Consider the following 9484-nt stretch of genomic DNA (forward strand, 5'->3'; position numbering starts at 1 on the left):
TCAATCCACCCAGATGTGTATTAAAGTTGCCACCTTAAGTTAACCATTAATTAACAATACTCACATCTGTCATGAATACACTCAAACCCAAGCCACGTCTACGAGCATAGCATAGCAATATAAGCAATGTAGAAGTAATTCCCAAAGGTTTGATACTAAACAGGTGAATAGGTACTACCTCATCTACTTCCCAAAACCCACATTAATCAGATCCTAATCATGCAATTGTTTGAGGATTGATCTAATGCAATAAAACTAGGTAGTAAAGAGGTATGATCAAAGTGTTACTTGCCTTGCTGATGATCCGTGAAACCTAGAGACTCGTAGTAGCACGCTTCGCACTCCGGGTACTCTATCACAATCAAACAAGCATACAATAAGCAATCAAGCAAAAATGCACGGGTAAAACTCAAATAAGAATATCTAACCAGAAAGTTCAACTTAAGAAGAGGGCTAAAGTCAAATTTTACAGTAGCAAAAACTTGTTTAAGTTGATTAAACAGAAAGAGGGCTTCGAGACGAAACTCTAGGCGCTTGAATCGCCTGATTCCGATAAATGAGCGAAAAGTTAAACTAAAATGAAAATCGGATCAGAAATCACGATCGAAAATAATCGCGAAAAAATCCAAGAAAAAGAAAAACTGACGAACATGCTAACGAACGAACGTTCGCTGTCTGCGGCTAGCGGGCAAAAATCCGTTCGTTAAAACGAACGTATGGATGAACGTCCGCTATATAACTAAACCGGAAAAATAAAACCGATCTAAATAATAAAAAAACGCATCTAGGTTTTAACCGAAAAACAAAACCGGCCAAAGGAAACCGGCGGCGGCAAACTCTAGCAACGACGGCGAGGTGGCGAGGCGGCGGCGCGGCTCCGGCGGGTCGGCGGCGGCAGCGGCGCGCGGCGCGGGCGGGGGCAGGCTGGCGCGGCTAGGGTTTTGGCGGGGCGGGCTGGTGGGCTGCGGGGCTGTGGCCTCCGCGGCTTATAAACCCCCCCCCCCGGGGCGGATTCCCGGGCGGGTATGGCCGAAAGTCGGTTTCCTCTTTTTTTTGAAAAAAATTCTGCACAGAAAAACAAATAAAAGAAATACTAAACGGACTCCAAAAATCCTGAAATAAATTTTCCCGGTCGTCTAAAAATCTACCGCACAAGTAGAACATTTATTTGGGCCTCTAATGCAATTTTGAAAAACACATATTTTTCCTAATTCAAATAAAATAGCGATAAAAATCCGAATAGAACTCTTAGTTGATTGTAACATTAAATCTCCAATATTTCTTTATTTTGAGGAAGTCATTTTATCCGCTCTCTTTTATTTTTATAAAATAAATATCGAAGAGAAAATAATTAAAGTCAAACGATCCTCTTTTCCAAATTCGAGAAAAACTCAAATATGAAAATAACGAAATCCCCCAACTCTCTCCGTGGGTCCTTGAGTTGCGTAGAATTTCTAGGATCAAGCCAAAATGCAATAAAATATGATATGCAAAGATGACCTAATGTATAACATTCCAAATTGAAAATTTGGGATGTTAGATCTTCATAGCCATTATGAGATATATCGCCATGCAACTTTCCACCATTCCGTTTATTATGACACGCTCCATCATTGTCATATTGCTTTGCATGATCATGTAGTTTAAATCGTATTTGTGGCAAAGCCACCTTCATAATTCTTTCATACATGTCACTCTTGATTCATTGCACATCCCGGTACACTGCCGGAGGCATTGACATAGAGTCATATTTTGTTCTAAGTATCGAGTTGTAATTCTTGAGTTGTAAGTAAATAAAAGTGTGATGATCATCATTATTAGAGCATTGTCCCGGTGAGGAAAGGATGATGGAGACTACGATTCCCCCACAAGTCAGGATGAGACTCCGGACGAAAAAAAGAAAGAAAGAAAGAAAGAAAAAGAAAAGAGGCCATAAAAAAGCCCAAATAAAAAAAGAGAGAAAAGAGAGAAGGGGCAATGCTACTATCCTTTTTCCACACTTGTGCTTCAAAGTAGCACCATGATCTTCATAATAGAGAGTCTCTTAATTATGATGTAACTTTCATATACTAGTGGGAATTTTTCATTATAGAACTTGGCTTGTATATTCCAATGATGGGTTTCCTAAAAATGCCCTAGGTCTTCGTGAGAAAGCAAGTTGGATGCACACCCACTTAGTTTTATTTTTTTGAGCTTTCATACACTTATAGCTCTAGTGCATCTGTTGCATGGCAATCCCTACTCACTCACATTAATATCTATTGATGGGTATCTCCATAGCCTGTTGATATGCCTAGTTGATGTGAGACTATCTTCAACATTTTGTCTTCTCCACAACCACCATTCTATTCCACCTATAGTGCTATATCCATGGCTCACGCTCATGTATTGCGTGAAGATTGAAAAAGTTTGAGAACATCAAAAGTATGAAACAATTTCTTGGCTTGTCATCGGGGTTGTGCATGATTTAAATATTTTGTGTGATGAACATAGAGCATAGCCAGACTATATAATTTTGTAGGGATAACTTTCTTTGGCCATGTTATTTTGAGAAGACATAATTGCTTGGTTAGTATGCTTGAAGTATTATTGTTTTTATGTTAATATTAAATTTTGTCTTGAATCTTTCGAATCTTAATATGCATGCCACAATAAAGAAAATTACATTGAAAATTATGTTAGAAAGCATTCCACATGAAAAATTCTGTTTTTATCATTTACCCACTCGAGGACGAGCAGGAATTAAGCTTGGGGATGCTTGATACGTCTCCAACATATATATAATTTTTGATTATTCCATGCTATTATATTATCTGTTTTGGATGTTTAATGGGCTTTAATATGCACCTTTATATTATTTTTGGGACTAACCTATTAATCGAAGGCCCAATGCAAATTGTTGTTTTTTGCCTAGTTCTGTGTTTCGCAAAAAAAGAATATCAAACGGAATCCAAACAGAATGGAACCTTCGCGAGGATCTTTTTTGGAACAAACGCAATCCAGGAGACTTGGAGTGGAGGTCAAGGAAGCAGCGAGGCGGCCACGAGGTAGGGCGGCTCTCCCTGGGGGGTAGGCACGCCCCCACCCTCATGGGCCCCATGGAGATCCACCGACCTACTTCTTTCGCTTATATATACTCTTATACCCTGAAAACATCTAGGGGAGCCACGAAACCACTTTTCCACCGTCGCAACCTTCTATACCCGTGAGATCCCATCCGGGGACCTTTTCCGGTGATTTGCCGGAGGGGGATTCGATCACGGAGGGCTTCTACATCGACACGATAGCCTCTCCGATGATGTGTGAGTAGTTTACCACAGACCTCTGGGTCCATAGTTAGTATCTAGATGTCTTCTCCTCTCTCTTTGGTTCTCAATACAAAGTTCTCCTCGATGTTCTTGGAGATCTATTCGACGTAATCTTTTTGCGGTGTGTTTGTCGAGATCAGACGAATTGTGGGTTTATGATCAAGATTATCTATGAACATTATTTGATTCTTCTCTGAATTCTTATATGCATGATTTGATGTCTTTGTAAGTCTCTTCGAATTATCAGTTTGGTTTGGCCTACTAGATTGATCTTTCTTGCAATGGGGGAAGTGCTTAGCTTTCAGTTCAATCTTGCGGTGCTCGATCCTAGTGACAGAAAGGGAACTGACACGTATTATATTGTTTCCATCGAGGATAAAAAGATGGGTTTTATATCATATTGTTTGAGTTTATCCCTCTACATCATGTCATCCTGCCTAATGCGTTACTCTGTTCTTATGAACTTAATACTCTTGATGCATGATGGATAGCGGTCGATGTGTGGAGTAACAGTAGTAGATGTAGAATCGTTTCGGTCTACTTTATACGGACGTGATGCCTATGTTTATGATCATGCCTAGATATTGTCATAACTATGCGCTTTTCTATCAATTGCTCGACAGTAATTTGTTCACCCATTGTAATATATGCTATCTTGAGAGAAGCCACTAGTGAAACCAATGGCCCCGGGTCTACTTTACATCATATAAGTTTCCGATCTACAATTCTAGTTTACTATTTACTTTTCCTTTTAATTTTTACTTTTCAATCTATACAACAAAAATACCAAAAATATTTATCTTATTATCTTTATCAGATCTCACTTTTGCAAGTGGCCATGGAGGGATTGACAACCCCTTTATCGCGTTGGTTGCAAGGTTCTTATTTGTTTCTGCAGGTACTAGGTGATTTGCGTGTAGTCTCCTACTGGATTGATACCTTGGTTCTCAAAAACTGAGGGAAATACTTACGCTACTTTGTTGCATCACCCTTTCCTCTTCAAGGGAAAACCAACGCATGCTCAAGAGGTAGCAAAGAACAGCTCGCCTACGTCGCCGCTGACTTTGGGCGGGCTCTGGCCAAGATGAAGTGCCCCAGCAACTACCTCTCAGGACTTACCAAGTATGTACTCACCAGTTTAATCTTACCAAAACCAGTTGCAATTAATGGCTATGTTTTGTATGGTCGAGTTATTAAGCATGTTGAAGTAAACATGCCTAACATGTTTTAGCTATTTTACCTACCTTTTTATAGACAACTGGGCCATTATCTGCTCTGGCAGCACCTGCCTTGTGATTTTTTACTCTGCCAATTGCATTTTTATCAGTACCGGTTTCAATGGCTATTAAGCCTGTTGCAATTAACAGTTGAATCCATTTTTAGACGGTTGTATTTCAATGGCTGCAAACTTACAAAACATGACTTAGGATGTTGTTAAGCCTGTTGCAATAAACAGTTGTATCCATTTTTTAATCTTTCCCTTTGCTACCATGCTACTCTCCGCAATGAAGATATACTAGTGATGTTGCCCATTTGCTATTTTTGGTGATTGCTAACCCTGTTGTACTTAACATGCCTGTCCATGTACTTACGCAGGGTCATAACGGCCGATGCTGTTGTTTGCCATCGAGGTTAGCTGCATCCCATGTCTTATAGTATTTCATATCATTTGTGCAATTGCAGTCTAACCTCTACCATTTACTGGTTGCCTGTAGGTACATGTGTCAGTGGCACTAATCCACGCTTCGACCCGGAGGAACAACTCGCCTCCGCCGCCGCTGACTTTGGGCGGGCTCTGGCCAAGATGAAGTGCCCCAGAAACTACCTCTCAGGACTTACCAAGTATGTACTCACTAGTTCAATCTTACTAATACTAGTTGCAATTAATGGCTATGTTTTGTACGGTCGAGTTATTAAGCATGTTGAAGTAAACATGCCTAACATGTTTTATCTATTTTCCCTACCTTTTTATAGATAACTAGGCCATTATCTGCTCTGGCAGCACCTGCCTTGTGATTTTTAACTCTGCCAATTGCATTTTTAACAGTACCAGTTTCAATGGCCATTAAGCATGTTGCAATTAATAGTTGAATCCATTTTTAAAGAGTTGTATTTCAATGGATACAAACTTACAAAACATGAATTAGGATGCCGTTAAGCCTGTTGCAATTAACAATTTGTGAACCCCTTGATTCAATCATACACTAGTCATACACGCAAATGTGTACAATCAAGATCAACGACTCACGGGAAGATATCACAACACAACTCTAGACATAAATTAAAATAATACAAGCTTTATATTACAAGCCAGGGGCCTCGAGGGCTCGAATACATAAGCTCGAATACACAAGAGTCAGCGAAAGCAACAATATCTGAGTACAAACATAAGTTGAACAAGTTTGCCTTAAGAAAACTAGCACAAAAGCAACAACGATCAAAAAGGCAAGGCCTCTTGCCTGGGAGCCTCCTAACTACTCCTGGTCGTCAGCAGCCTCCATGTAGTAGTAAGCACCCTCGTAGTAGTAGTAGTAGTCGTCGACGATGGTGTCTGGTTCCTGGGCTCCACCATCTAGTTGCGACATCCGGAAAGAAAGGAAAAAGGGGGAAAGAGGGAGCAAAGCAATCGTGAGTACTCATCCAAAGTACTCGCAAGCAAGGATCTACACTACATATGCATCGGTGTCAATGAAATGGGTAGTATCTGTGGACTGAACTACAGAATGCCAGAAGAGAAGGGGAAAGCCTAGCCTATTGAAGACTAGCATCTCAAGCAGCTCCAAGTATATTACAACATTAGAAGAGATAAGAGTGGCATATGATAATAATAGTAAGTATGTTGTAACATGCCCAGAGATCAATTCCTCAACTCCCCGCGAGGAAACAATCGCGGAGCCATCATTTCCATTACATGCCTCAGCATCCAGTTCTAGTTGTATCAATCGGGATAACTCTGAGCTTCCGTTACCATGGAGACAGCTATTCGAATAGATAGAATACTTCCCTGCAGGGGTGCACCAACTTACCCAACACGCTTGATCAACTCTGGTCAGACACACCATCAGGTCATAACCGGCCTTGGCTGATCAACACATCATTGTCCTACCTAGGCTCAATAGAGAGGCCAGCACGCTGGTCTACATCCTAAATGTGAAGGGGTCATGGGCCATCGCCCTTTGCAATCCTGCATGTTGCGTATGCGGCCGGTGAGCAGACATATCCCCCTTATACAAGCAAGGCTTTCCAGTCCAACCCGGCGCACGTCGTTCCATCGTTGAGGTCCGTTGAACTTTCGGCTGATACATACGATGAAGAGTGCCCATACTTACTCCCGCGCGGTGGTTCGTGCGAAAAAGGCCAAATGCCTACTCGGATCAAATATCCAAACCGTTAGTGTCTTGGTAGTGCGATAATGATCAATGATCCATGATATGTGATCCCATCGCCCCGTCTCATGGACTTGCGGGAAGGGCTAAGAATGACCGGCCGCGCCGCATTGAAAACTTGCGGGTATCCTCCAAATCAACCCGACTTCACATCACTCGCGGGTACTGATACGGCCATTTTGCATCATGATTTTATATCGATATTTATTGCATTATGGGTTGTTATTACACATTATGTCACAACACTCATGCCTATTCTCCCTTATTTTACAAGGTTTACATGAAGAGGGAGAATGCCGGCAGCTGGAATTCTGGGCTGGAAAAGGAGCTAATATTAGAGACCTATTATGCACAACTCCAAAAGTCCTGAAACTTCACAAAAGTCAGTTTCAGAATATATAAAAAATATTGGGCGAAGGAAGCACGAGAGGGGGGCCACCCACCATCCACGAGGGTGGGGGCGTGCTCTACCCCCTGGGCGGGCCCCCTGCCTCGTGGGCCCCCTGGTAGGCCTCCGGTGCCCATCTTTGGCTATATGAGGTCTTTCGCCCGGGAAAAAACCATAAGCAAGCTTTCGGGACGAAACTTTGCCGCCACGAGGCGGAACCTTGGCGGAACCAATCTAGGGTTCCGGCGGAGCTATTCTGTCGGGGAAACATCCCTCCGGGAGGGGGAAATCATCACCATCATCATCACCATCGATCCTCTCATCGGGAGGGGGTCAATATCCATCAACATCTTCACCGGCACCATCTCATCTCAAACCCTAGTTCATCTCGTGTATCCAATCTTTGTCTCAAAACCTCAGATTGGTACCTGTGGGTTGCTAGTAGTGTTGATTACTCCTTGTAGTTGATGCTAGTTGGTTTATTTGGTGGAAGATCATATGTTCATATCCTTTATGCATATTAACACCCCTCTGATTATGAACATGAATATGATTTGTGAGTAGTTACGTTTGTTCCTGAGGACATGGGAGAAGTCTTGCTATAAGTAGTCATATGAATTTGGTATTCCTTCGATATTCTGATGAGATGTATGTTGTCTCTCCTCTAGTGGTGTCATGTGAACGTCGACTACATAACACTTCACCATTATTTTGGCCTAGGGGAAGGCATTGGGAAGTAATATGTAGATGATGGGTTGCTAGAGTGACATAAGCTTAAACCCTAGTTTATGTGTTGCTTCGTATGGGGCTGATTTGGATCCATATGTTTCATGCTATGGTTAGGTTTACATTAATACTTTTTTGTAGTTGCGGATTATTGCAATAGGGGTTAATCATAAGTGGGATGCTTGTCCAAGGAAGGGCAGTACCCAAGCACCGGCCCACCCACACATCAAATTATCAAAGTACCGAATGTGAATCATATGAGCGTGATGAAAACTAGCTTGACGATAATACCCATGTGTCCTCGGGAGCGTTTTCCTTTATATAAGAGTTTGTCCAGGCTTGTCATTTGCTACAAAAAGGATTGGGCCATCTTGCTGCAACTTATTTACTTTTATTACTTGTTACCCATTACAAATTACCTTATCACAAAACTATCTCTTACCGATAATCTTAGTGCTTGCAGAGAATGCCTTATTGAAAATTGCTTATCATTTCCTTCTGCTCCTTGATGACCCACAAGTATAGGGGATCTATCGTAGTCCTTCCGATAAGTAAGAGTGTCGAACCCAACGAGGAGCAGAAGGAAATGATAAGCGGTTTTTAGCAAGGTATTCTCTTCAAGTAATGAAATAAGTAGTAACAGATAGTTTTGTGATAGGATGAATTGTAACGAGCAATGAGTAACAAAAGTAAATAAAGTGCATCAAGGTGGCCCAATCCTTTTGTAGCAAAGGACAAGCCAGAAAAACTCTTATAATAGGAAAAGCGCTCTCGAGGACACATGGGAATATCGTCAAGCTAGTTTTCATCACGTTCATATGATTCGCGTTTGATACTTTGATAATTTGATATGTGGGTGGACCGGTGCTTGGGTGCTGTTCTTACTTGAACAAGCATCCCACTTATGATTAACCTCTATTGCAAGCATCTGCAACTACAACAAAAGTATTAAGGTAAACCTAACCATAGCATGAAACATATGGATCCAAATCAGCCCCTTACGAAGCAACGCATAAACTAGGGTTTAAGCTTCTGTCACTCTAGCAACCCATCATCTACTTATTACTTCCCAATGCCTTCCTCTAGGCCCAAATAATGGTGAAGTGTTATGTAGTCGACGTTCACATAACACCACTAGAGGCTAGACAACATACATCTTATCAAAATATCAAACGAATACCAAATTCACATGACTACTCATAGCAAGACTTCTCCCTTGTCCTCAGGAACGAACGTAATTACTCACAAAGCATATTCATGTTCATAATCAGAGGGGTAATAATATGCATATAGGATCTGAACATATGATCTTCCACCAAATAAACCAACTAGCATCAACTACAAGGAGTAATCAACACTACTAGCAACCTACTAGCACCAATCCCGGACTTTGAGACAAGAATTGGATACAAGAGATGAACTAGGGTTTGGAGATGAGATGGTGCTGGTGAAGATGTTGATGGAGATTGCCCTCTCCCGATGAGAGGAGCGTTGGTGATGAAGATGGTGATGATTTCCCCCTCCCGGAGGGAAGTATCCCCGGCAGAACAGCTCTGCTGGAGCTCTAGATTGGATCCGCCAAGGTTCCGCCTCGTGGCGGTGGAGTCTCGTCCCGAAAAGTTCCTTCTTATTTTTTTCTCATCGAAAGACTTCATATAGGAGAAGATGGGCATCGG

This window comes from Triticum aestivum, chromosome 7A (genome assembly GCF_018294505.1).
Source record: "Triticum aestivum cultivar Chinese Spring chromosome 7A, IWGSC CS RefSeq v2.1, whole genome shotgun sequence".
Taxonomy (NCBI): domain Eukaryota; kingdom Viridiplantae; phylum Streptophyta; class Magnoliopsida; order Poales; family Poaceae; genus Triticum; species Triticum aestivum.